The 26,260-nt window shown below is 40.6% G+C and overlaps 1 protein-coding gene across 10 annotated transcripts in view; it reads right to left on the bottom strand.

Moving 5' to 3' along the window:
• The window catches only part of LOC111247964 (beta-1,3-galactosyltransferase 5-like), an 89,733-nt gene that overhangs the window by 32,298 nt on the left and 31,175 nt on the right, over positions 1 to 26,260 (bottom strand). For 2 of the 10 annotated variants that reach the window (XM_086984451.1, XM_086984455.1), the window contains exons 1-2: positions 10,221 to 10,349; positions 9,672 to 9,793 (exon numbers count right to left, since the gene is read on the bottom strand). The exons of 2 other annotated variants lie outside the window; for them this stretch is intronic. The gene's annotated coding sequence lies outside the window, so the exon portion shown is untranslated. Of the gene's footprint in view, positions 1 to 685; positions 785 to 9,671; positions 10,373 to 26,260 lie in introns of those variants that run through there. 6 more of the 10 variants (XM_086984449.1, XM_086984457.1, XM_086984448.1 and 3 more) reach the window with 4 other exon arrangements.

Raw genomic sequence — 26,260 nt, 5'->3', positions numbered from 1 at the left:
TTTTTCCATCGATGGGTCGAGCCTTCAAAAACCGCTTAAAAGGAATGTCAAACTATGCCTCGTAATAGCCTTAGCGTTCAGATAGTTTCTATAGCATTTTGATTGGTGAAATCAGGTACACTGACATTATGTAAGATGATAACTACCAGGGACGGGAACAAAAGTTTGCCTTCGGTTTGACTGGAATTAGGCTACTCTGGCCGACAGAGAACTGATTAACAATAAGATGGTCATGACTCCTAATTGTGGTTTTTTTCCGGCTATCACCAACTGTTTTTTAAAAAATACTATTCAATCTATTCGATGCATAGAGCCACAGGTTTACCTTGGCTCTATACCTTGGCAGGTATACCTTGTACGTCCTTAGGTCAGACTTTATTCTTAAAAGAAAATATTTGGTCAAAATCATTTTCGGGAATTGAATAGTGTTTTAGAGAAACGGATAATACATGCGCAGAAGCTTGCCATTTTATGGTACTAATAACGAGATACAAATTTAATAATATTTAATTTAGTACATGATTTGATCCAGTGGAACTTTCAACGGGACCGAGGACCCGTGGTTCCAGCTAAAGCCCCAATGGTCGCCGTTTCAATTTGTTCACGTAATAAGGCTGACTCTTTTTGTTTTTATGAACATTACTTGAATATTGACTGATAAGTTTCGGCTTGTCTTCGAAATTACCTGTGAGCGATTACTGTGTAGTTGCGTAGTCTCTTTATAGACCAAGTCCACTGACGATTTTCGCAACGCAGTATGTTTTATAGGCACCGCCTAGTCCCACTGCAACGAAAGCAGATCGGTAGAAGCCCAGGACAAGGGTACGTGCTTATTACTTTAGTTTTCTTTTTAGTTCATAGGCAAAATAGTGGGCACAGAATCAACATAACCTGGTACAAACACTAACACGTGCTGTTCATACATCAGCATACTACGCATCTACCCATGTCCTTATTAATTTCGAGATATCCGCATTAATACGTACGTGTGTGTGTGTGTGTGTGTGTGTGTGTGTGTGTGTGTGTGTGTGTGTGTGTGTGTGTGTGTGTGTGTGTGTGTGTGTGTGTGTGTGTGTGTGTGTGTGTGTGTGTGTGTGTGTGTGTGTGTGTGTGTGTGTGTGTGTGTGTGTGTGTGTGTGTGTGTGTGTGTGTGTGGCAGCAGCAACAATTCGTGACTGCTTTATGACCGACGGTCATACTGCGAATGATAGCTTTTGTACTTGACGTCTCAATTGAAGCACTTAGATAAAGAAATTACCCAAATGGCCATTTACATAGTTTTATCCATCTATAACTGTCGATGTAAGTGGATCTGTCGTATGCTCCGCTTATACTGCTCCCGCCCGGTTAGCAGACCTGGTCGAAACTGTGTGCATCAGTAAAATGAAGAGCACATATTGATGGGAGTTTGAGGAGCTCAGTAATCATGCTTACAGCCACCTGTTGCTCACGAGGCGCGAACTTACGTTGCCAATCGAAATGAATCAATACGTTAAGTTCATGTTCGAATCCTTCCGTAGACACCTGTATGTGTCATACAGCCAACCATTAATTAATTCAATAAATTGAATTGCCTATCCGCAATTTCCAAACGGAAGGCATTTTTAGATGAAGCAGAACTGTGGTTATAGGTAGACCGAACGCTAAAACTTGCACGCAAGGCTTGTTACGCCAGCAGCAGTTCCAGCTAACGATCTGATATAGATAATCTTGTCACCTTTTGTACCTGTATTAAGTTGCTCAGTGTTGTGCCGCAGAGAGCTATATATCGTATACATCGCCATCGTTATCCGAAAGATTTCGCCTACAATCTAACGATGCGTTTGAGCACGTTCTTCGTCCCATTGGTTAACGTTAGTTCAAAACGTAATCATCAGGCTAGAAAGCAACGTTGCATTGCGAAACACGAACCAGCCGTTCTTGCCAATCAAGAGTATCTGGTAACCGTAAGGACTGACATTATTGTATCTATCTAAATTTACGGTTCTGTTTCGTTTGAAACGAACACAAATTTCATGTATCTAGAAAACGTCGTTGAACAGCTCTAACAAGTTCAAGCACCATTATCTACGGCCGTACGATCGTTAATGCGATATACCCGAATGCTATATATAGCATCGTCGACAGCTAGGCACATTATTGCCCACGAGCAGAACAAAATAGGTCCTTTTTTTGTCCTCCAGACATCTGGGGGTAACGGGGGCGCATCCTGAATTGAGTTGACATTGCGTGGATAAATTTCTCATCAGAATAATTCTAAATACTAATCAAACTATCGATAAAATATGTCTGCTGGTAGTATCCAGTGTCCATATTGCTACGAATTATTTTATTACAATTTATATCGCCGTAAGCGAACGTCACACTTACTAAGGTACCACATCCATAAGATGCATAACATTGCGATCAATTTTTTAATTCTTAATTTCATAGAAATTTGCCGATAGCTAACGACTAAAACGTGCGAATCGGCGTACTGCTTACAATCCGATCTGCGTTTTCCACCATTCCGCCATGCTATCTCTAACAAGTACACGTAAACCTGCTTAACCATAGAGCTGAGATCGCTCTGTAAAACACCTGGAATCCACCAAGACGCAACCTAATAACAGTCAAAAACAATTCTCATAAACTGGTCTTTCTATCAGCAAAATTTGAAACTTCTCATTTTTTTAATTTTATCTCTTCGTCTTTCGGATAAAGCTTGCTTGCACGATGTAAGCCTTTAATGTGAAAACAAAAAAAATTGACAAATGGGGTTTTTACTGTCTGAAGCGTTTAACAACCAGCTGTACAGGAACCTGCTGGGTTTCCATCGAATTATGAAAAATTGAACAATCAGGGAAAAAATACTAGGAAATGTCTGAGGTAGGGGGCTAGACACTTAGCGAGGGCAAATGACGAACGAGTAGCGCCATCTAGACGAAGCCCGCAGGTATTCTTCAAATGCTGAATTCGTTTAAATTTTTGCTTCGGGTAACTGTGTAAACAGGTATCATACATTGACCTATTACCAACTTTATATCACCGCACACCAATGGCCGTTGTCTATTCTAGTGTCTGTTAATAACTTCATTTTTTTTTTCGCGCCTTGCGTCTAGATTGCAAGCCTATGTGACTCACCGCATGGCTTTTTTGAATGCCAACAAAATAGCGGCATGCTATCATCAACGGGTACAAACTCGAGCTCTTCTATTTCAGACCCGGTAAATTCCCACACAAATTGTATTATACTGATATTTTTAATCGAATAAAACCCTCGTGTATATCTATCGGTGGTATTTCGAGATTCTAAAAAAAAAAGTGGTTCTATATTTAATCAATTTCTGCGCCATTTTAAGCGTATATCAAGATGACGGATGCCGTCGAATTCTAATTGTACAAAGAAAGCCCCAGACTGGTATCACTTAGCTTGACGATAATTCGTATGTATACATAGTGTGTATATAATGACATAATTTCAAGAAAATTAGAGTGCTACTTTGGCTCAAAATATTGTCGACGGTTCTAAGGGCGGATCTCATTGAAAATCTGCGGCTCAAGTGATCGTGCGCGTCTGGTGAGCCGTTGTAGCTGGTATATGTTGTTGTAGAGCGGGGAAAGTCATTGTTGTTGTTGTTTTTGTGGCCTAATAGCGAGCGTAGGGCGTGACGTCTGCGTGCGGAGCTATAGCTAACGGTAAGACACGCCATATCAATGTAGCGCTCTTAGATTCATTTTCTCAAAGGCTGGTAAATACTTCGATTTGAGCATGTTACTCATAATTCGTAATTCATAAAAATGTCGTTGTTGTCTGCACAGGATTAAACAGGCGGCAAAATTAAAATTAACATATATATATATATATATATATATATGGTTATCCGTCTCGCCCACGTCTCAACGATTTTCTGTGTTAGATGCACATTTCTGTACATAACTAGCATTCACCGCAATTGCATATTACAGCTTAGGCCTAAACCAATCACCAGCCATCGGTGTTTCTTTAATCATAACGATACGTCAAGCAATATTGGTTGACGTAAACTTGTTGAATTGTGCTAAATATACAAAATGTTGACGGAATTAAACCTTAGGCTGGTGGTAGACCAAAGGTCTCAAAAATGCAAAAGTAAAAAAAAAAACAAATATCATATACGGCGCAAAAAGGACCTGATATTGTTAAAAAGACAAACCATTGCTAATCTAAATGACGAAATTGGTACCTGTTATTTTGCTTGCCAAGACGACCATCAACTTTTATACACAAAATACAAATAAGAGGTCGTGGAGATTTACATGCTTCACCTAATTTGTATACATGTATATGTATATATAAAATGGAGGTATATCAAAAACAGCATTCCGATTAATTTTCGACCGCTTTCCACTATGAACCGCTTTGTTTCCTAAAACTATTCCTTAAATTTTTCAAAAGTCGCGGGAAAACTAGCAGTAATGTTTAGCAAGTTTATCACCTTGTATGTGTGCAAGTAGGGCTTCTCCGCATGAATACAATTAATCATCACTGACCTTCGTCCAAATTCTCAGATCAAATGAAAACAAACATCGTCCATAAAGATAAATTGGTTGCCCACCGTGATTAAATATCTTGTATTTTATATTTGTAATCTCATTTACTGCTAGTAAACACTGCCGTATTCAGGCGGCCGATCTTCAACACGAAATGAAGTGTATTTACGCCTGGTTCATTGTATAGTAAGGGTTATAATATCCAGAATTTCAACAGAATAACAGCAACTGCTCTATGTACACTATCTATGTAAAATGTTTCCATATGTATAATAAATAGACACATCCCCACGAAAAAAATATCTTGGATATCTGGGCCAGATTATGGCACCGGTTTTACTTACAGAACTCACTAATACATTTTGCTTAGGAAGTCAGCGAGAAAAATCTATAGGAATGTCTTCAGTTTTCGCTGAAAATTGACAATGCGAAGCTTAAAAAGATATACACACAGTTTAACTGACAGGTGGTAGGAACAGCAAAAAAATAATGCGCAAAAAAGGTCCTAGATAACAAGCCTAAGAACGTTCACCGGGCCAATTTAATCGACTTAATCTTTAATCGATCTAGGCAGTGCTTTACTAGGTCGAGACAGAAACAACAAGACCCACACCTCATAGAGTTGCTAGAGTTTAAACAAATGACATTATTAGAAACAATGGTATCTTGGTCGTGGTCGTGTGAAACTAGATAACCTAACGGTATGCATACTTTGGTGTTCCTTCTTTTGTAACTTTATTTTATAGGCTCGTTACATAATGTTACAATTAATGAAGTGATTCCAGGTCTATTTTTTCCATTCTGTTAAACGTGCAATTTAATACATGTCAGGAGCTGAACTTCTGGTTCTGCTAAGTGCGCAAGCCATTCGCATTAGTTCCAACATTCTATAGATTAAGCAAATCTCTAACCTGATATAATTCCTTAACACGTAATCGGTCTATTTGTTGTACGGATCTTGAAATATCACAAACGTCCTCGAATATCTTCGAAGTAAATTTTATCCCCCTGTAGAAAACTCAAAATGTTTTTGATAGCCGCCTTTCTTTCTGGTAAAATTTTCGGGAACAAGGGATTGCTCCTAAAATATATATACTTTCCTTCTCTACTTCATTGTGTGAATCAAATAGACCAATAAAGATACTGATAATACCACGATAAATATTAAATACAATCTTATTCGTAGTACGGCTATGGGAGTCAGCAGTTACGAACGAAGATCACAGTCGAGTAAAAGGGGCGGACCGTTAAGAACAGAGACTGCTGTCAATCCCAGGACCAATTTTTACTCTGGATTATATCTAACTGCTTGAAAAGCGCTATGTGTCCCATTTTATTAAGGCTTATCTCTGCTAGTCGACGCAAACCTCTGAACAAGTGACTAGTCAAATAAGTGCCGAAACAACTAATTCGTTGAGGAAATAGATTAACGCGGAATCGAGGTGATGCGAGAAAGATTATCTTAAAAATAAACGAAATATTCTAACGGTCACCTATAAGATCAGTTGTAGGCTTTCGGTCAATAAGAAACAAGAGCATGACCACCTAGAGGCCCAACAAAGAAGTGTTATATCGGACGCAATTGTAGAGATCTACAGATATATAATATAACGTTGCTTTGAGTTGACCACAGTATCAGTTAGCTACTAGGCGTTAAAAATATGCCTTTTAGAAAAAAAGCGTTAGGACCGCATAGAAGTAACACAGAAGATCTATGTGGGCACTGGATATATTACAAAATATAACTTTGAAGTGGCTAACTTTAGCAAAGCGGCAGATGCATACGGTTTTTGCCATAGCAGTATAGCTTTACCTGAAATTCTTACCTAGATTTACTTCACTCATTTTACGGTCACATTTTGCTGCCTTTGGCATTTATTTCATTCTATTAAATGCACGGAGCAGCTAACGTCATAGTTGTAAAGATAAATTTGTAGTGACGGTAAAAGAAAGTCATTACGAAACAACTTTTACATATTTGTAGCCATGTATTATAATTATTTTTTTTTTCGTGTGTTGTTAGGCATACTTCGAATGTTTAATAGGCACATGATAATGTTGCAAAATAGGTGAGGTCTCAAATTTGAAAACGACATCAAAATTGATTTTTTTAGAAATAATTTTTATACAACATCCACAGTTATCTATGATTCGATAACTGAGTGTCAGTGAACAAAGTCATTATTTGGTTGGACTATGCCGTTTCCGTATCTGACCTTCTCAAAAGGTGGAAAGTTTTTTTTTGTTGGGAATAGTAATAGAATGAATTCCGCTATTTATTCATTCTGAAAGGAACAGCACATTTGATATAAAGCAGAATTAATGACATATGTTGCTATCCATATAAGTGACTTCTTATGTTTGTTTTAATGTCAATAATGTTAAATTGTTACTGAACGAAATGTTCGTCAGCAATTCCTGATTGAAATGAGTGATTTGAGCCAAAAATGGGTAGCATATGAATTTCTCCCAGCTAAATTTAGCTTGCTTTCCTAAAGTTGTACAGTAGTGCTACTCATCTATGATTTTAATGCAAATAGTCAAGAAAATGGTTCTCGGACGCTTCATTGTCACCTAGTCCTAGAATATTTTGCTTTCAATATGCTCAAGCTCAGTTGGTAATCTGGACAAAGATTTTGTAGTAATACGTTGATTCTAATCTTCAGCGTTAAGAACCTTGGCTGTGTCACCTTTTTTAATTCCAATAATTACAATTCGTATAGCCACATTGCACTTAAGTGACATGGATTAAGCTTCCATAAACACAAGTACATATCATCGATTCAACAAGATCGAACAAATTAATTTACTAGAATAAAACATCAAGAATAAGTTCCTTGCAAATTTTCTATGGGAACTTACTTGTAGGAAGCGAAACATTCAGTTGTTCCTATTGGCCTGTTCCTTGTAATATGAAAAGCTCTGATATAAACAATATATATTTTCTAATATGAACTGTACAACGTAACTTGGTAACAATGTTTTTTGCGGTCTTTGGCCAAAAAATATATAACATGATCTTTCAAACAATATGCGTGGATACTTCAGAAGCATTTGTTTTCGGAAGCCGAAACCTTCTTTTCTATGTCTATAAAAGACCTCTTCGTCTATCGAGCGGCATACTTTTCATGTTGTTCGAAGGTGCTATCCACGACACATATCTCTAACTAGAACTAATACCTGTACATATACCTAACATATATATTCTATAATATATATTATATAATATATTAGGCCAGCTCAAAGATAATACTAACAGAAGAACCCTGATTGTTAACTTTACATCTAAAAATATGTAGAATTTCCTATTAATGAAGATAAACAATAATCACTTTATAGAGAAAATTGATGATCGAATATTGTTCATACCTTTTCTCGTCGTTTATAGCTTATATGCTGTCAATTTATCTTACCCTTTGTATGCTATTAGTAAGCGAGTGATCTATTCATCCTATGGTAATTCATGTAGCCATGATCTATTCACCTAAACATAATAATTTTCACCCTTGAATGAACGCAATAGACTTTGTTGCTTGGAATCGATCTACTTTGGGGTGGCGAAAGCAATGATGACAAAAGTTCCAGCTGCATCTTCCTTTGTCTCAAAGTAACGTAGGGACAACACATCCTAATAAATCCTATTATGATTAAGCATGCTTACCAAAGGTCTTTTGCTTATTAACAAACGATGGCTGGTGACTAAAGCTTGTGGAGAAACCCCGACGCTTAAAAATGTTACACCAACTCATATAACGTAGACACGAAGCTGTGCTAAAGTTTATTAGAGAGTTTTTCAATTCTCTAATAAATTTAATCTTGAGTATGAAAATGAAGCAGTTATACGTGTAACGAAATTTAGAGTGTAATTCAGTTATCTATGTCTAAAGAACACTCCGCCGAAATCTTGCTGCCTCTTCCTTAAGTATAAGGCTAAATGATCGTTAAAGGAATACATTGAAGGTACAATTCGAGGTCTCCATTCCTTTATAAGGATAGCTGGACAGGTATTTGGCTTCAGCTTACAGACAGTACAGGTCTCGAACGATGACTGGTGGGAATTAGTGCCACCTATTCACGCTTGGATGTAGAAATTAGGTGCACAGTTAAACGGATGACGGCATTTTTACAGTTATGTTATGGGGCGAATTGGTCCTCCATAATGGACGTATTAAGGAGGGCTACCCGAGGACCTGACAACCTTGGCCCAATTTAACAACATTTTGTCTACAATGTCCTAGAATCCCCACGGTAGAGCTTACGGTAGAATTCTGCTGCTGCAGACAGAGTTCGGCTATATAGGGGAGGCTACGCCAATAGGCCGTAGGGAGAGACCAAACGCTTGGATACTTTCACTTGACCATAAAAATAAACGCCATGAGCTAGGGGTAGACGTTGCGAGCATTTCTGAGCGTTACTAACCACTAGTAAATACTAATTTTCACAACGTGAATAGAAAATTAGCATATGTCTGGAGCGTTATTGGGCCCTTAGTGGAAACACTTGTTGCTGACAAAGCTTGCATGAAAGCCATTTCTAATGAAGAGCTATTAAATAACTGGTGGTCCTTTCATCATCGAACTCATAGTATACTTTATAACTCCATTAATTTCCACATATGTGCAAGTTTTCGTTTGAAAACGAAAATAGCAATACGTAATTTGTATCCGTAAGTTGGTATCCCTTGTGATATCGGCTTATCTAGCCCCAAAGGCCGATTCAGCCAGAACACATAGATGAACAAAAGCTTTACAACGCGTCTCACGCATCCCATGCATATATTCAGTGCAATGCTGATGTGTCCTGAAATAACCCTAATGTTGTGTACCTGGTATTAATATTCGTCTAAGTGCTTGTAAATCTCTTTTCGAAAATTCAAATACAACGGATTTTATATAATGTTAAGTATTTTATTTTCATTTTATGATTAAACGATAATATGAGTCGGCGGGAATCTCTGTCACATAAGTACGTCTAAATCAGCATTAGCGACTAAAAAAAAAACTCAATTTAGCAATGTTTTCTTCTAGAAATCGGACTTTCATGTCACAAATTTTTCTACTGATACTATACAGGCAGTATTTGTCAATTTAAAGTGTCTACTTTGATGGTGCCGTTTTCTGCACTGAATTTCTAACTCTGCGTCTGGTAATCCTACCTACCTAGGTGTTTTTCTTGTAGCTTGCACGATCAGCCTTTTGTTGATACGTTAATGCGTTACTTCTGACAATTAACACTTGATTCACTCAGGTTTTGTCATGGCTCTCTCGTAATTGACACATTCCTGAAATATAAGGGTTTTAGAAAGGGTTTCCTTTTTAAGGGGCAGGTATAGAAGCAACCGTCGCCCACAAACTGAATCATGCATCCTACAAGACGCCGTGCATTTTAAAGCGAAATGATTCAAAGGAACCACTAGCTTAACAAGCAGTTAGTCCTACGATTTAAACTGCGTTCAGCCTGCAAGTAAACGTAGTTTATCATTTGAACAGTGAGATGCATGGACCCTCGTACACTCTTTGTAATAAGCCTGACATGAAGCGAGTATTTTCTTATATCCAGTGGCCGTGGCTGGCATCCTAGGTACGAAAAAATATCCTAAGTGTGTTATTTTATGATTCTACAACGTAAAATCTGCCTGTTACGAATTGACTACGCATATAAAGAGGTTGTAGCTCTATCGGGCTTGACACACGATTGTAGTAGCATACCGATGGTTCGCGCCCCTCACACACTATTCAGTTTTCAGCTACAAACCTATAGCTAAATAATATCCCGTGCTTAGTGTCTTGCAAACGCTATCCGCGTCGTTCGAGATTTGCTTCCGCCAGAGTTTTCGAGGTAAGTGGATCTTGACAGCGCCACCAGTGAGCGACCCCAAAAACTCAATGTGGCGGCGGATATTTGATGGTGTAGCCGATGGAAGGCCGCTTCATAGTGACGCCGTATAGACGAACGGATGGAGACTAGACAGATCAAAAACTCTGCAGGTCGGAGGATACAGAGGAATACCGCTCACATACAAGCTCTATACATACATACGAAGTGGCTGCTGTCACAGATCTCTCGCGCTCAACGGAGGGCGCTCTGTCGTCAGCCACAATCATCATCAGCAACAATAACATCATCATCATCATCGTCCTCGCAGCCGCCACCACTGCATCTACTATTCCGAGGGCCTGGCGCGCTCTCTGTATCTGCTCGCCTTGACGGCGGTCTTAGCGGCCAAAGGAGGGGAGCACGCAGAAGAGGGTGCTCGGAAAGACGAAAACAAAAAGAGAACGGCGGGAACCGAGCCTCTGTTTGGGGTCTGCTCGGTTCCAGGACTGGATAGCTCCTCGATGGAATAGAGGTTGGAGAACGCTGTATGTGAGGGTAGGATGTGGCCTATAGGGGGTAGACGGTGGGCTACGACAGATCACGTGACAACATGGCGGCGGCGGCAGCAGCAGCAGCGGCGCTCTGCTTCGAGATGCTGCAGGTCGGGTGGCCGTGCCGAGCCGAGGCTGCATGAGAGCGGCTGGAGACTCGGCTGCGAGCGAGTGGCCACCCGCAGGCGGTGCCGAAGGCCTCGAGTGCCAAAGGAACACTCGAACGAGACGACAGGCTGACGCCGGACCAGTGGCGCGCCGACATGCCGTTAGGCGCAGAGGCCGACCTCCAAGCAGCGTCCACATCAACGGCTACCCTCATAGACAACGCTGTGCAGCTGCGATTAATGGCATTATCGGCGTTGTTGGCCTCGTCTATTGGCCTACCGCGTCCTTGTCCAGCAACAGCGACAGTGTGTTCGACGGTGGCGGCAGTGGCCAACTCGTACGGAAACGTCAACGACTGCGACGACCAGTGCATGTGCCGACCTATTCATAGTTACAGCAGCGTTCGTATCGACGGCAATAGCAGCAATATCAACAACAACAACAACAACAGCAACAGCAGCAGCAGAAGCATCTTGGCGTACAGCACAATGTGTGGGATTATGGCCGTCCAGTGAGCGGCGAGAAGGCCCCCTGGTAACGCGGTTAGGGTCTAGATCCATACTTTATTTGGTATTGCTCTATCATTCCAGTTAACGAGAATCGAACGGCAACCTCTAGGAGTTGTTGATGCCGAGCAGGTGGCCGGCAGAAGGCAAACACAACATTGCCAACAGCAGGCAGAGGCTGATTTCTTAGTGCTTCATTACTGCTGCCACTGCTGCTGCTCATCGTACGGCCTTCGTCATCGTCGTCGTCGTCGTTGTTGTTCGATTGCTTGGAAAACGTGTGCGAACCTCTGCGTACCAGCAATGCCAACAGTTGCTAAAGCACCGTAGTTTTCAAACAGCTGGACAGAACTTTCGTTTTGTGTGATCTAACAGTGACGAACGAAGCAACGAATGACTGGAAAGGGGAAGAAGATTTCAAAGGACGTCAAAAGTGTGCCTGCGTATATCTTCGAAATTAGCGTTGCATCTTTCAGTAGCAAGAATAATAGTGGCAACACTAGGAGCAGCAGAAAAATTCAGTCGGCAAATATCAATAGAAATCGTCTCGAAAGGAACAGTATCTCTCATCGACTAACAGCTGTTATAGCTAAATAGCAAATGCACAACGCTGGAATGGTACAACAGTGGAGGACGGCAAAATAGACTCAAAGAGATCATATACACAAATGCAATGAAAGCGCCAACAATAACCGCAATCAACGTTTTAATGCTATCGCTATAAACGAACGTGTACCTTGATCTGACAACTCTGCTTTTCGTTATTGTTATCAATTCATCATACAATAGTAACAACAACAACAACAACAACAACAACAAGTAGAAAAGTAACAACAAGGACCAGTTAACAGCAACGAGCTGTAGCAACGAAAGTATCTATACGCAGTAATATAGCGAAGGGTAAAGAGATGATGTATTCGGATGCCAACAACAACATTGACATCTTTACCCTACTCTCATAACGACAACAACAAAATAATATTAGTAGTAGTAATCATTACCATCACCATATGACTAGTTGTTTTCAAGCAAACCAACAATTAAAAGGGCAACGACAGCAGTAGCAACAACCCATCAAGGGGTGCATCGATATCTGCGGGGGTTAAATCACGGTACAGAAATCATTCATCCATCATTCGACTATCGGTAGTGATATATCTATGGCAATTTCGGATGGCGCCAATTCAGTCTGTCGGTTATCCAGCAGCAGTTTCTTGGTCGTAGTCGACGAGGAAGTAACATGAAGGTATTCTGATGCGGATCAGACAAACAGGAAAAAAAAGAAAATTCAAATGATCATCAGAGAATTACCGACCCTACGGTACTTACAGGAATTTATCATAAAAGGAACAGAGACATTTCATTGGCTTTGGAAATCACATTCGATACGAGGCCGCCAGTAGCAACAGCTAGCAAACTAGAATTAGCCGAATTAAGAAAAAACATATTACGGATCTCTGTGTTTGTTTGTTGTTTTGTTTGATAGTTACAAAAATCATATCGAAATAAGCAGGCGAACAGGGTAGCGCTGTGGTGCTTTTTTGGTGGCTGTTTCTGAGGCACAGATAAGACCGATAGCCAGTAACAACGACGAGATAAAACGACACTGATCTGAAGCAAACGACACGCAAAGGGTTCGTGCACGGTTAATCGGTCATCATCTGTGCCTTCTGTTAGTAGAACACGAACAGCATCAGTCGACCAGAAGCTGAAGTAGAAGTGCGACACGTCTAGCAAAGCATCTGAGAAATCAACTCGAGGACGACAAAGGCCTACAAATAGTTCAGGAGGTGTTCGTTGTTTCGTGTCATGTCGTTCGATGTGTTTGTAGAAGTGGTCGCGACGAAACCATCCTGTTGTCGCCTATAAGTCCTGTACCAAGATATAAAGTATGAAAGTCAGTCAATCAACTTTTAGGACGGAAGTATCAAATAGCTAGTCAAGCGAACAACGGTCTCATAATACATCATCAATATCGTCGACATCTTGTTGACAGAATCAAAAAAAATATTTTTCCCGTAGGAAACGAGCAGCCTCAGGGAGGTACAGCGCAAACAGCAATCAATTAATCAATCGATCAGTCATAACTTGTTCATCTTCAGTACATTACTTACTCTATTTGCTGGATTATATCGCGACGGAAGACTACCAGACAACGACGCCGACGTGCTTTGTCTGCCAAGGTGGGCTATAGAATAATCACTCAAAGGAAACATAGGGGCAGATCTTTCATTTAGCATGATACACGGACCTACTACACATTAACCGTTCGTTGACACTTGTTTAATTATTTATCCTGACCCTAAATAAGGGCTGACTGTTGGCATCTTCATGTAAATTTTTGCCTTTCTGCTAAGATGACGAAGTTGCCATAGATGTACACGTAAATCAATAAAGACTGGGAAAATGTACATGGCAGGAATTTTGGGTTAAGGCGTTGACTTTAAATGGATAACCTGAATCGAAGCATCAAATCAGTAATGTTAACAGATGGTGTTATTAAGATATAATTCTAGTTAGTACAACGAAAAACTTGCTGGGGTTCTCGGCCGCGACATCAACGAAAAACAGATGCTAATAGTACTGAGAATTTGATAAGCATCAGTGCTGAGAAGAGGTATTTCAGTTCATCACGAACTACGCCACCACCCAGTCGTAGAGAAGTAAGTTCATATCCCAGGGATAGTAAACCAGTTTTTTGCCAGATTAGGGAAGGTATACTTGAAGAGAATAATCTGCTTGATTGAATTTTGAAAAGTTATCAATATCAATTGTAAACAAGTAGTAAAAACTCTAATGTTAGCTAGAATCGTTGATGGTATTATCTCATAACGAAAGGAATCGCTTCATGCTAGGCGGACATAGTGCGCATACGCCTCTATAGCAAGCCTACTTGGTACAGTTGAACATGCAATAGAAAAGCGTCTATGTCGAACATTACGTTCGGGTTGATATTTCTTGCATGTTTCGTCTACTCCAATAATGGATTAATGACTACACATGCGTAAATAAGAAAAAAAAAAGGAAGAGTTTGTGAAGATCGAGACTTCGCAGGCAGTAAGCAGGACTGGACGTGTCCCTCCTCTGTATGCCGATCGCAGCACTCACATCCCGGAGCGTCACACGCTCGTGTTAAGTAAATGTAGACAACCTGTATAGAATATGTTGTGACAAGGTTCGAGCGCGTCAAACGTTTTTCGCTATAATTATTCCCCTTGCACCGAATTCACCGAAACGATAATCAGTTTTCAAGACGCGTAATTTTCTTCTTATCCTGCATCTTCTGTAGTTCTCTTATTGCGAAATACATCTGTCTAGTTATAGCTTAATTTATTTTGAACAAGAACCTTGTTCACTACAACCTAAATCTTACGCTCGTTTCCTTTCCATTGTTTTGCACGGTGTTACGAGTACACTGCGGCACCACCCTAACCAGACTAGTCGATTAGAAGGCAAAAGTAATATAGTTAATTTATACAAATGACTAATTATGAATGTCCTTTGACTATCGTTCACGTTCACGTAGTGAATATATTTGTAAGTTACATTATACGTCTCGTTCCGGTTTACGTTAGACGACGCTGGCTGTCCGAGGAAAACCTACGGACTATCATGCAGGTTGTCTTTAGACTCATATATTTGCAGGGATATTTGTGTGCGATCCATGTACAATCCTCTCTTTTGGACAAAAACACCCATGTAGTTCCGTCATAGGTTTCAAAATCAAGAATATGTAGGTGAGGTTCACTTCAAAACTTCGATAATTTAAAATTCACTTTATATGTACGCGTATATTTCCTCCTGCCTATGATGAGTCTGCACCTTAGAAGCACCCTAGAAGAAATACGTTAAGAGTTCCAGTTGCTTTCTGTCCTGCCCTTGCAGAGGACGTAAAGGCTACCTAGAAATCTTCCTAGGCTACCAAAGAATCCCGTGATTCTTTGAGTAAGCTGTTTTTCCAGCTCGGTGATTAAGTTGAAAGTTAATTACAACAAACAATATTGCACATGCTAATTGAAAATAGAAAAAATCGCTCAACCAACACCGTGTGGGCGTATCAAAAAGCATTTTTGACGGCTTCTTTCATGACGGAAATTACGTTTATAATAGTTTTTATTTCAATTCAAGGAAGTGCAGCAATATCGTACAAAACATCCGGTCACGTTAATTTGACTGGACACGAACTAGCAAAAAGCAATCAACTGAAAATTCTGCAAAAACATTTGGTTATACTAACAACAATAACAATGTGCTTTCGTATAACGTTGTGCTAGGTCTGGCCGAAGCGTAAGGTAGCCGCTGCGTAATAAGCATCAGACAAATGATCGATGGATTGATTGCGGACGATTTCTTTTTCCAAGTACTATAACGTTCGGCCTTATAGGATGTAGTAATGTATCTATAGCAGTCTTTGGCTAGCGTCCTTGCATTTCAGAGCCCAAATAACGGAACTACCGAAATTAGTAGCTGTTTCAAGGGAATTATAGCTTACCAGATGGCCCACTTACTCTAATGATTGGCCTGCCTACATAGACGCTTCGTATTAATGAGCAGCAAATAATAAACGACGTCCAATCCGCATAGAGGCTCAAACTGAATAAATTGCTTTGATTTCTAGAGGTTGTGAAATCCTATTTTCCAGAAAGAAAGCTATCTGGTGAGAACAATTGGACTTCATGGCCCATAGTCGTGATTCATGTATTAGATGGTATAGAATCAACAGTTTGCCGTCAAAACTAGCTTGAAGGGGGTACAATTATTACGAAGGCTCTCATCGGCCGTAAATCATTCTTGAAATATCAATTAAATATGACACAATCTTCGGATGGTTACCGGTTCGACACAACGACGTATAGGTGTTGGCCATTGTGTCTTAAGCTGGCCTCAAAGAGAGAGAAATAAGCTTTCAATCCTTACACGGGTCTTCGTAAATTTCGAACGCTTAGTCTACTGAAAGATTTGTTAATCTATTTGTTACTGCGATGTTTGAACGAGCCAAGTCCAGTACTTTAATCAGTCGCTGATTGATAAAACAACAGTGCATGTTTACAAAGCATCCAGAATGAGCGTACTGTGAAGGTACTGCTGAAACACACACGGGTATAGATAAGCAAATACGTTGCGTTTATTCCAATAAGCAAGTGTGTAGACATTCGTAATGTTAGAGTCGCAAAAATATGGCTCATTGAAAAATACGTTCTTCAGCATTTCACAGAAATGCGTTTAGTTGAGGCGATGGCGCACGATCAGCGGCAGAAACAGTTCTATTTAGTTTCTCCCTGACTTCAGTCGGGCAAGTTCTTTTGCCTCTCCGTGTTTGTTCTGTCTCGTTGTTGGCAACAGCAATAGGAACCGTTTAAAAACCCTAACCGCAATTCGATCCCGGACGCTGAAAAAGCGTATACTTTACCCCTGTCTTGTTGTTCTCGGCAGCTAGAGCCATACAGGCTTACATAGCCGCAGTAAAGGAACTCAGGTGGTTGCTGTAGAAAATTTTCTGTTTTAACATGTATCGACAACCGTATGTCGAAACAAAGGTCCGCCATACAATGAAGACAGATCAGTATTGAAGTCGGCAGCACTGATTGACGAACACAGCGGTGAGTCTACGACGAAGTGCATTGCTTGCCGCACCCCATGTTCATGTTCAAGTGCATCTGAGAATCACTTATAGCTGACGCCCGCTGGCAGCTAGGTGGAGATCGGTCTTGCAGTGCATCTATTTCGACGATCTCTTCCAATCGCAAACGTCTATAGCCCTAGCATAACATAGAAAACGAGGAAATGTACTTCTACTTGGCTAAGAAGCATCTCACTTACGACTATTATATTCGAAACAGCTCGAAAACCATAAGGCGTTATCTCAATTTGTGCTATTATAAGCGTACGTATCATGACATAGTAAAGCATACTCTCAGAGTACAAAAATCATGTTTAACAAAAGTGTTATTATTATGAGGTGTCAGGTCCATGTTTGAGAGAAAGGAAATAACTGCCTTTTGAATACACATCGTAATCACAGTCGGGTTTGCCAGTGAAGTGCAGATATTGTTTGTTCGTGACTTACGTAAGGATAAAAATTCACAAGACAGATTTCCTGACAGTAAAAAGGATTTACAAAAGTCAAGCATTTTCCCGTACGTATGCTTTACGAATCGGGAACGTTGCTGTTAAAGGAGGTGAGATCGACTCGAAAAGGGATATCTTGTCTTTCATCATTTGCCATTACAAAATAGTCTAGTAAAAAGGTTAACACTTGAAAAATACCCGTCACGGTTTTCCACGAAGCGCGGCTAGTCTCCTATCTTTTTTGTTTCTAATCGGATAGTTCATTTACTCATCCCCACGGGAGATCGACGAAAAGCGGAAGGAAGTCCAAAACCGTTTACGTTTGGTTCGTTGGTTGTCTTCGAAAAATCAGCGGATTTGCCATATCTCATATATAGACAGGAGAATGTGAAACTTACACACTTACCACATTCTACCCTTTGTTTACACCAATATCTGCGAGGATTATTTTAACCATGGAATTCATGTTGTAATTCTATTGACGTAAAAGGTTCCTACAGACTACTAATGCAGGATTTCCTATTTAATGAACTAGGCTACATGCAAAATAGGATTTGTCGGAACTCGTTTCCAACAAGGCTGAAATAGACGCGATTTAGAACAGGTCCGCGATACTCACCGTGCTCGTACCAGCTAACGAGCGTCACACAGATATATACATTGCATAGATAGTGAATCCAGCTGGCATAATTTAGTTCGCTTATGTTCAAAAAGCCTTTTACGAAATTCCACCTCATCGTATGTGACTTTTTCAGGAACCCGTTTAGGTAACAACAGCAACAAAAAAAAATATTTGCTCAGTACGGTAAGTTGTTCTGTCAGCGCTGCAACTATTACTGATTTGCACTAATGGGTCCGTGTAGTCTGTATAAGACTTAACAGGACAGCTAATAAACCACCAGGTTCGCCGTTTTTGTCCACATAATGATCCTTTTGCCCACTCGTCCTAGGCTAGGATCTATGTGAGACCCTTCAATTACGCAATCTTAAATAAAAAGTGAAACATTTTTATTGTGATGCTCATTCTCGCAGTTTCTCAGAATTTACCACGTACTTATTTTAAGCGATATTTTTAAACTCTGAAAGGGCAGCAATTGCGCAAAGCACTCAGAAAGAAAAAAACTTCTATTTTCGTAGCAAGTTTTAATCAAATGTAAGAACGAAAACGAGCCGTGCGATTCCAAAGTAGTTTCCTAAATTATACTAAGCCAAAGTTCGTGCACAGCACACATACGATGATCTATAGGTGTAGCTGGCAACGAAATTATAAGGTACAATAGGGACGCCGTGCGACGTGTTGATGTCCTTGAGTGATTTATGGCCATCGAGAAACCATCGGGGGCATTTGGCGAAGCCTGACGAGGTTTTTTCATAGGTCTTTCTTCTTCTTTGACCTTCTGCTGGCTCTCCGACAGGCCTGCAGGACTTTGCTGGCCTAAGTTTAGTATAGCTGGAAAATGGTGGTGAGTCGCTCATCGCTGGTTTCTGAACTGATGGATCTGTTAGGACGTATGACTCCCACACTTTTACGAGAGGTCCGACGCTGAGGCACTTTGGCTACTGCCAGCGCCGTTTTCATCGTAGCAGAGCTATACGCATGTGCCTGCGTGGCCATAACAGAGTTAGGCCTTTGCATATAATTATTCCAGTCTCTCTTCTGTGGTACGCAATAGCCTGCATTTTCTTCCATTGCAGCGAGCAGTGACGATCGAAAATAGAACGATGTATACGCTGACCTAACTTTATTATGGGCAGTAAATTTGGCAAAAATTTGACGGTAGCTTCGGTTATGAAAGTAGAGCAGAAGCTGGTTCATAATAAAGATCCTTTTACCGCCTATCTGCGGAAATCCCCTTGGCAAATTTTCATATCCTCTTTCCATTATCTACTAGCTAATTGCGTTACTCTATGCGTAATAGAAGTTGCTAACTTTGTTTTGAAAACTTACACAATACGTGGAGGTCTTTAACGATCACAGCTAAATTTAGCCGTATATACAACGGTCCGCAACAATGTAAATATATCTACGGTAAAAACTAACCGTCAGTTTCGCACGGCTTCTTGTTTCACTGAAATCATTGAAAGTACGATCACCGACAAACATTTTTGGTTGGCGCACAAGTTTTCAGGGTGGCTCATTGATAAAGGCGATATATCTGGTCGTTTGGATTTGTTCGTGTTTTTTAACCGCTACTTACGTCGTAAGCCATTAAGACAGACGCGCAGTGCTCTAGTTGCCAATCGTTCAGGTCTAAACGGGTAGTCGCAGATGTCTTTTTAGGAGCAAAAAGCATTACATTTAAAAAAAACAGTACCTTCTAATGCTGTGTTCTTTAGACCAATCTAAATTTGTTTTATTAGCGACTTTTGGATCAATATACCCAGCGGCCGTCGAAGTCATGTCACAATACGAAGTTTCTAATGTAGCCTTCATGAACGGCTGCCATTCCTTTTGTTTCAGCCACCTCAGTGGCTGAGGCTTAAAGTGGAATTCATTGTATGTGATGTTCTTGCTGGGCCGGTCGCTCTCGTACTGGCACGGCAACTATCGTGAACGTAGAACATGTCTGTGTTGAGCGTCCGTTTCTTTATTATAGCTATTGAGCAGATACTTACAGGTATTTTTTTAGGTCGGAGTTCAGCAGAAGAGCCCAAGTAGGACCCCGCGCACGGGCTTCATGACAAACACACTATTTTGGACCATAGATGAAGTTAAAACTGAATCTTCGAGCTTAGTCTTTTTGATTCAGCCCGAAGAAGAGTACTGCTCGAAATGTAGAAATATCAGCTCATGGTTATGTCAGCCTTACAAGGAACAGAATTAGCCACGCTAACATCTGACGTCTTTTTACACTTAACTAAATAATATTAACAAATTAATTAATTAATGAATACCGTCCACATTAAAGCTAAACGAAGCTGCAAAAGGAGAGATTCCGAGAAAGAGTATAATCAACTCTGTGAGAACCATAGCGCACCTCTGTGTGTATTTGAAGACGAGAGCCTTGAAGAGTGCTGAGGAGGGTGCCGGTCGTCCCTTAATAGGCTTTCAAATTTTATGAAATGAAAAAAGAGCGTCAGCCTCGCGTATAGGTGCACAGAACGTATGACTTTGGTGGTCTAAACAACCCAGTGCATGACATCCATTAGGCAAGGAATTTCTCGAGGACAACGAACCCAGTTTTGTTGTTGTTTCATTATGACAGGAAATATATTTGCATCTGTCTCACATGTAGTATGGCGTATTGCACCCTGGGCGCAAAAAATATTGGGTTTAGCCTGTTTGAATAGTGGTACTACCGTACACAACAAGGTGAATGTTCCTTTCTGCTTTCCACGTACATTATAATACATTAGAAGTCAACATAGTCATCAAATACATACTGTTAGCTTCTATTGTTTTCTGTTTTGTGATGGCCAAATGAGAGCGTTTTTCCCGCTCGGGAAGTTCACCACCACCAGGGTCACAATATTCTACTTCAAATTCAGACATTAAAACAGATGGGACAAGTGAACTGACAAATAACAATTTTCCTTCAAAAGTAACTAAAGGTAATACTCATAAAAGCCTAAAGGAAGTATCAACCAGTCAATGCGACGTCTCTTCAATCAGTATTGAATCTCTCAACAAAGAGTGCATCTCACAGGAGCATTCGACAAACCAGTTTTTTTTTCTTACGTGGCGGACTCTATTAAGAATAATGAAAGCAGTAAGATTTATGATATAATTTATTGAGACTTAGGTCACACGCGAAACGTTTCGTGCATGCTATGTACGTATGCTATGACATTGAGACCTGTGACAACCAGAAATATAGGTGTCCGATACTCTTGGCTCCATTAGCGCACCTAAGTAGGTTAGTAGGTGTTTATTAGTGAGAGTTGTTACGCCTTTGTAACTGATAAATACTAATTTCGAATTTTGACGAGTGGAGCGTACTAGTGATCATAAATAGCAAAGTATAGTGAAGAGTTCTGTCGTGTTTGTTCTACATAATACAGAAGGGCTGTCGCGCAGAGCTGCAAATCGTTTCTCGGATATGCGTTTGTTCAGCTTCGAACTATTTCGACACGTGTGATCTTTATGCTGCAGTGAAAACTTGGTCTTACATCATGCTTCCAGTTGATCTGCTAAATTTTAAGTCGGTTTCACCAAATTTTACTTAGATTTAAAAATCACACAGAAAATATCATATTGTCTATACGAGGTTGTGCCGAAGCTTTGTGCTGTTCCTCGATTCTAAAAGAGATATCAAAAGTGTTAATTAAACAAACTATCGCTGTTTTAAGAGTTTTCAAAATGCTGCGAGTGTTGAAGGACGAAGAGATATACGTTGCCGATGGAGGCTCCGCGACGTCGAGTGGCTATTGTCGGGCTGATAAACACAGAATTTCTGTTTAGGCGACACTAACTGTACAAACTGGTAGTCCTACAATAAGATCAGGTTAAGGTTGGAAAGCGTATAACTGAGCAAGAAGAAAAATGGAAAAAATATGTGAAGCTTTGAGCAAATAGTGCTTTATTCTGGTGAGCCCTGTGTAGATCGATAAGGCACACAATAAACGTTATACTGCATCCGAGTTGGAGAACTGATGCTTGGGTGAGCCAACGAAAGCAGGACACAGAGTTAACGAAACGCCAGAATTGCACAGAGCCAAGTACCTACACGAACGTACACACATCTATATTTATACATGCAAATCATGGGAAAAGTGAGGTGCAGATGACACCCATAAACAGTTGCTTCCAGTTAGCAGCCCGTTGGTCAGATTTTCCAAATTTTCTGTGTGCTACTGACTATCGATACCAGATTAGTCATTTTCCCGCTTTGTTAATATTTATCTTCCGAGCTGCTTGGCGAACTGGAATAATACGTATGTAATTGCCGCATTAGTCTAACAATTTCGAAGGGGTTATACTGAAGTCATTAAGAACACCGGTCACCGGTCGCTACCAGACATTTTAACCCCCTAACCTCACCACAAACATATTCACACAGCGATACATTAATGAACGACGAACAAAATATATACAGATGATGCAATATATGAAAGCCCCAGTTGCATAGTCGATACTACGTCCGTTTTCGACCAACCGCGAGAGCCTCCCTTCTGGTAATAACGCCGAAATTCAATCGTCGAACAACCGTACGGAAACGACGGACTCAATTATCCTTCCACTCAATTCCTGCTCGGTTGTAAAGGGCTGGGAACGAGACCAGGAGTGCAGGAACCATCGGTTAGGTCGATATTGGACTAAAGTGCCAAAGCGCCAGCGCCGTTGAGGCATTGTAGTGATTGTGCTGTTGCGAGCAATTGTTTGTCAGAAGACTTTTTGGAGACAGGGTAAGCTACAGAGAACGTAACCACACAGAGAACACGCTAGTGCTGCTAGTTATGTTAGCAAAATATAGTGGTTAGGAAAAACTAAGTGGCTGCCAGTTCGGCTAAAAGAAGCTCCAGCCATTAGCCTACGTATTATAGGTCTTCGGTCAAAAATCTAGTTCTTCACATACCGCTCCTGCAGTGTTACCGGTTGCTACACTGGATATCTGAAATGTAACAGGAGAGCGCACTTCCGATATTCAAACAATCACAACGTAATGATGTGAGCCCACCGAATCGGCTCACTTACACGTTGCCCAAGGGCATTTAACCCGATGCAGAGCAACCTTGTTACTGCATGGGCCTTCTACGTCCTAGCGCAACATCTTTATGTGCGAAAGTTTAGCCTGATTTGGAGCTGGTGCATTCTACCAAATTACTGACTTCAGCATCGGCTGCAGTCGATGCCTCACCTTGTAGTGAATGCAAAATGTATTAAGTTTTTTTTTTTTTTTTTTTTTTTTTTTAGTGATTTAGGCTTGTTTCTGCAAAGCAGTTTCATCTGGCGAAATTTAGGGAGAATCAAATAATAGAGAAAAAGAAACACTCATGAATCAGGTGGTCAATTCTTGATACTGATATTGTTTTCAAACTCTAATATATATATATAATTTATTTTGACAGTTTGGCAAAGTAAAAATCACGCGCAGTTTCGTCCATATTTGCCAATCAATCACTCATAATTAATTTGGTCTAGAAAATGCGAACGGTTGAATATTTACCACGAAATTACTCGAGAAGAGTCCACTAGAATCTACTATTACTAGAAACACTTTCTAAGCCTTCGTTGGCTTTAGAAAAACCACACTGCTAACCCGACGTATAGGACTTGATTATCATAAGTGGCACCGAGCGGTCGCGACAAAAAAAAACAATAGAGCGGCAGCCTAAATAGCTTTGACGTTAAAGTTCATGTTCTGGTCCGAATTATCTAATGCAGATACATTTCGATGATTTGAGATTATCGCCGTAGGCTAAAAAGGACTAGATATAGCCAGTGTTAGCTATAGCATAAATCCCGGGGGGTGGGGTGGGGGTGGGGTGGGGGTGGGGGGTGAGAATGACTGGTCCGTTATGATGTTTTTTCAGAGCAGACAAATTTACCAGCGAGGTGAATGATCTATTTAATGGCCCAGATACGCTGACTGCTGTGCTATACGATGTGTCTTCTCAATGTAGTAACGTCTCGATCAAGATTTGATAGAACCATAGCAAACAATAGTGTTCTTTGTGTGTCGAATCGAATACGAGAAGCTGAGGGAGGTTATTTCTATAAAATTTTATTCTACATTTAGGCGGACAGAGAGGCTGAAAACTCCGGCAGCGAAATGCTTCTGACACTAGGACTGAATGCGCATTTCAATTGAAAATAAGGGAAAGGAGAATAGGTGCTTGACTGAGCTCGTGATGATCCTTGGCTGAAGTGACAGTGGAAATGGTTCGTTCAGCTCGAATTTGCAGAGTGTTCAAGACCACCTGTACAACAATCATGCGTTTAGAGCTTCTTGGCATTAAGGGTCCATGCTTTTGTGAAAAATGTAAACGCGGAAGATCGTGCGATCGTTAAAAGTGGCTTCGTTACTAACTGGCGAAGCATCGTTTAATTCGCTCTAGATGAAATGAGGAAACAGTTTTTTCCGATGAGACTTTTTAGGCTAAGGCCAGGATGCTTTCTGACCAGCAGTGAGTTATGTGTGGTGCTCCATCAGCTATGGCATTTAGGCGGCTGAGCTCACGACAAGCGGTCGTTATCTTCGCTGAAGTCCTACTACTTATGCTTCTCCATCCCCCACATTAAAACTTTAGAATTTCCATAGTTCGACTGTATCTTGAAATGTTTTCATGAGGAAATAGCAAATAATAGTAAACACCTTCACACGAGTATGACCAAGGGGACATATTGGTAGAATATAGGTAATACACAACTTTGTATCTATTTAGGCTCTATATTAGCGTTCATTGAAAGATATGTTTAAAAGCAATATTTTTCTTAAGACAAATTTGCTAGGCCCATTTGAACTGTGATACACTATATCACGGGCTCGGGTTTTTTGGCACAAACACCGTTCATCTGTATTCTATATGTAGTAGTATCAATGGCACTTGGCTAGAGACATTATAGTAGCGGAATTAAATTAGGGCTTTGCTATCCTCTATTACAGAGCCAGATGCCAACAATATTCACTATTGACTTTAACCAAAATGAGGGAAATATAGATTCTTACAGAGATCGCAAACTGAGAGTAGTTCTTTCCGAGGGCGGGCACATAGTATAATGCAAATGGGGCGATTTATGCCCTGTAGCCTAAGCAGAAGCACTTGGTTAAGTTCTTCTGTACCTGCATTGTGCAGGAATCTTACGTAGGGAGGAATCGGTCGGTTACGTTTATTCTATTTTTCATTGCCATCAAACCAAAAATTTACCATGTGCATACGGAAATTGATGTTCGTTGATAAACTATAATAAAGTTCAGGTGGAAGCATTTAGCTTCTTTTTTGCTGCACAAAAACAGACGTAATCCAAGACCTAATCATGTAATTTCGATGCAGCGATAGAGTAATAGGCATTATGTCGATACCTAAGACTTTCTATTGCAATAGATATGTTCTAAAGCTCGTAACTTTCTGATTGTATATCTAGTCATTATTAAATCAAGGTTACCTAGTCCATACTTAAAGAAACGGCCTCAGCTAAGTAACTTTGCACTAGCTTCTGGTCGCGGGGGAAAGCGGTGGTTGGCGAACTTTCCACATGAAATGGCTATCATACTTCTTTACTAGGGTCTGCAGTGCCTCGTTTACGCATGGATGACTAGTTCAGCCAGAGACCTCTTTGATAATGCCTTTCCTGGGGCGTACTGTCGTACCTCATGCTTTTATTCAGCAAGCAATATACTCTGGCTTGCTCCTTTGACCTGCCTTGGGGCCCAAGGTGTTTTTTGACCGCTGGCGGAGATCAGGCGGATTCAGGCTGAGAGCACCAAGACTGTGCTACCTGATAACGGTTAAGGTAGACAGAGGGGTAAAAGGATTTTCGATGGAGCCCGTGAATTCATTAGTTCTTCCCCATCTCTTTTTCAGTCGCAGTCATTATCCTTCCAGAAAGCATGCGCTAAATTTTCGCCAAACATCCATTATGTGACGCGACTTGCTGCATCCGAGGCGAAAGCCAACATACAGCGCGGGCGGTAAGATAGATGTCCGTCGGTTTGTTTCCTGGTAGGCACGAGCTCGACGGCCCTAAAAACAATACAGAGATTACGCGCGGCATTACCGCTTGATCGCTACAAGTGGCTGTCGCTCCTTCTTTGT

Source organism: Varroa destructor, unplaced genomic scaffold (genome assembly GCF_002443255.2).
Source record: "Varroa destructor unplaced genomic scaffold, Vdes_3.0 BEIS01000003.1, whole genome shotgun sequence".
NCBI lineage: Eukaryota > Metazoa > Arthropoda > Arachnida > Mesostigmata > Varroidae > Varroa > Varroa destructor.
Note: the sequence above shows the minus strand (reverse complement) of the source record. Positions and strands in the feature narration are given on the sequence as shown.